Raw genomic sequence first — 3,848 nt, 5'->3', positions numbered from 1 at the left:
ATATATGTAATATATATATTAATATAAATCAAGATAGCCGTATATATATACATCAAACACATCTACAACCAGTGCTATTCATCTTCTCTTTTAGCTTACAGTATATCTAGTATTGAAAAAGTAATACAAAAAAAGTAGCCTAGTAATGATAATGATAGAATACAGGTTTATTAACATTTGATTATTTAAATATATTTTTTTGTCTTGATTTTGTATTGTATACTGATTGCCTTTAATTGTATGTACTGAGGGTCCCAATTTATCAGCCCTGGCTGGATGGACCACCCTCACAGAATATTCTTGAAATAGATAGTAGACTGGTTCTCACGAGAGACCTACAGTAGTATCCGGATCGGGAGCTACTGTAACCGTTAGCACTAACCGGTAGCACCTGTGTGAGAACGCCTGATCAGTTAGCGCTAACGGTTAGCAAGCGCTATCAGTTAGCAAGTAAGCGCGTTTCTATCATCAACCAATCACACGTATGCGTTTACAATTTCCAGTTTCTTATTGGCCAGTGATTCGATCATCATATTCTTGGTATCCGGATCGGGATTTTCTCGTATGGACGCACGGCAGCTAACGGTTAGCAAGATCCGGATGCTGCTTACCTTTAGCTGCCGTGTGAGAACATAGCCAAAGTTTACAGATACAGATTAATTGGAGATAAAGTCATCAAATTTTCTGTTGAATTTTATTAAGATATTGCAATAAAGTTCATTCTTCATATACGTATTTGTATTATAATAATTAGTACAGCCACGTGCATACTTGGTGGCCCTAGTAATTTGTCAACAGGGGGTCAAAACCAAGGGTCAGCTGAGGTATCTGGTCAGAGTCCCAGAGAAAAAGGAAATAACACCCTCCCAATAGATGGAAGCCACAACATACAGAATATATGGTTTATAAAGCCGTTTGTAATGTGGTTGGATTTATATAGCACTTTTATACTGGTCTCAAAGCACAGTAACTATCTTCTCTCCTAAAGAGTATCTTTGTGTCTAAGCTACCCAGTAAACTGGTACCAGCTATCTCTCATCTGTCCACAACAGGGGCTGTATGTACCAGTACACCAGGGTAACCCCCACTCATCTCGAGAGATGTACTGAGTTTTTCATAGTGCACACGCGCCATTGTTTTCACTGGGCCCACGGTTTATAATCCTTAACCAAGAAGACTTGTTCCACCACCAGAACCATAGGCGAGTACAGTACTGCATGTACCGTACAGTGTTTGACTTGCAATGAGCAAGATTGATCTCGCAGATACGAGTGTAGTGAGATGTTAATGTCAGTTGTCGCTGGTGTCGTGTAGATGCTGATAATGTATAAGCTTATTTACATTCCTTGAGAAATCGGTTGAATAAATATTTGGAATGAATTAGCCTCATGTCATTAAGTGTTGTATTTGTACTATAAGCACAATATAAGCACTATATATATATATATACACGCAATATAAGCACAGAGCTGATGCTGTAATTAATGCCCATCTTAAAAGTTTTTAAATAGTACCATGAGAATTTAAGAAACAGATAATTTGAGAATTAGGTAAATTATCTCTGCCATTTCTAGTAGTACTGAACAACAGTTAATGCTAATTCATAATGAAATGTAATCTATACATTCAGATCCGAATAACAATCACATTATTGTTAGAATTTTAAGATTTTCCATTAAAGTGGAGAGAGGACTGGCAGCAATGCCGTAGGCAGCTATTGGAAAAGTCCCACACAATTCACAAAGAATGGGCCCACATTTTAAAAAAATGGGTCCAAATTATGCAGTTTTATGCATAAAATGTGTCCACTTTTGAAAAATGGGTCCAGATTTCTCATATTTAGCTTAAAGTGGGTAAAATTTTAAATAAATGGGTCCATATTCTTCATATTTTTGCGTAGAATGGGTAAACTTTTAAGAAAATGGGTCCACATTATTTGTATTTAGGCGTACAGTGGGTCCAACCAGATATTGTCCCGCACTGTTTGAAAATTCTGAAAATCCTGAAAATCCTGGCTACGGCACTGACTAGCAGCTAATGTTAGTTGTCTGTGTGCCTTTAAAATGACAAAAGTTTTATGTGGCAAATGTGTGTGGACTGCCTATATAAGGGCGTGACATCCATAAATAAATAAATATGGGCATGATATCATGTCACATAAAATAGACATGCCTACCATATCCAGATATGGGCAAATCAGGTAACATCAGTTCCATAAGCTGGATGCTGAATTACCCAGCATGCTGACCAGGTTCTGTTTCTGAGCAGTTTCTTCTTTCTTTACCCAGTCAGCAGCATGCTGACTGGGTTCTGTTTCCGAGCAGTTTCTTCTTTCTTTCTGGCAACATTTTAAAAGGCTACTAGTGGCAAACTACTGGACCGATTTAATTAAAACTTGGTCAGTAGGACCGGTGCCACCTCCCATTTGTGTGTTGTTCACAACTTGGGGTCAAAGGTCACATAAGGGGCATGGGTCAAAAAACCAATCGTATAAAAGACTACTTGCCTCACAAATTACGTAGCAGTCTTGTCCTTTGCACATATACATTGGCATAAGGCAGGGTCTATAGGGTGTTCAGGGATAAGGGGTCAAAGGTCATTAAGGGGTAATTTTTATCTTTTTTCTGGCAACATTTCAAAACGCTACTAGTGCCAAACGGTTGTGCCGATTTCAACCAAACCTGGTCAGTATAATAGGTGACGCCTTTCATGCATGGGGTGTTCACTGCTTGGGGTCAATGGTCACATAGGGGTCATTAGGGTAAAAAATTTTCAAAAAAATTTTCTTTGTCACAAATATCATAGCACAGTCTTGTCCTGGGCACATATGTATTGGCATAATGTAGGGTCTTATGGTGTTCAGCGATTTACGGTCAAAGGTCATTAAAGGGTTATTCTTTTGTTCTCTCTAGTAACATTTCCAAATGCTACTAATGGCAAACCATTGGACCAAATTCAATCAAATTTTGTCATTAGGAACCGGCAACACCTCCTACACCCAAGTCTAGGATCAGGGGTCACATAGGGGTCATTGGGTTAAATTTTTAAAATAGCCCAATTGAGCTCAAATTTACCAAGAATGATCCTTAGGACCTTCTAAACACGAAAAAATACTCTTCACCCCATATGTCAAAGTTTATAGGTCAAAGGTTAAAAATGTTACTAATGACAAACAATTGAATCATGAATCATTTTGGCCCTTTATATCCTTGGGTACATAATTGCAAAGTTAAGTGATGGTAGTGTAGACCTGTACATAAAACCTCACCTATATTCTTTGTCTAAACACATAGTAGTACTGTATTATGCTAAAAATTTGATCTGTCAGCAGGGTCAATGTAGTAGTAGTACAGTTCAATCAAAGCAAAAATATAATCTGTCACCAAAATAAAGCGATTCCGATTGATGCTGTAAATCACAGCCGTTTTTGCAGGAAAACGTCAACTGGTGAATGTCCCATAAGAGACATGTGTAGTGTCCTAAAATTGTACAACATTCCATTATAGGCTACAACTGGTTTTAACTGATGAGTCATAATATTAATTATAGGAACACAAAAACATCAAATTTAGGATTTTACAACATCTTGTAAGTAATTAATAGTAATTAATTTTGTAGACCACTACCTTTATAATGTGTTTTTAAAGGTTATATAACCAGGCCAATTTATTGTGAATATGTATGGGCTAGGCTTTTATAGCCTCATGAATCACTTTGGCCCTTTATATCCGTGGGTGCATTGAATTTACCAGGAATGATCCTTAGGACCTTCTAAACATGAAAAAATACTCTTCACCTATAGGTCAAAAGTCACAAGGGTCACTATAGTGAAAATTATCAAATATTGC

Source organism: Anneissia japonica, unplaced genomic scaffold (genome assembly GCF_011630105.1).
Source record: "Anneissia japonica isolate Jap-2015-1 unplaced genomic scaffold, ASM1163010v1 scaffold1889_len2455224_cov183, whole genome shotgun sequence".
Lineage (NCBI taxonomy): Eukaryota > Metazoa > Echinodermata > Crinoidea > Comatulida > Comatulidae > Anneissia > Anneissia japonica.
This window is presented reverse-complemented; position numbering follows the sequence as displayed.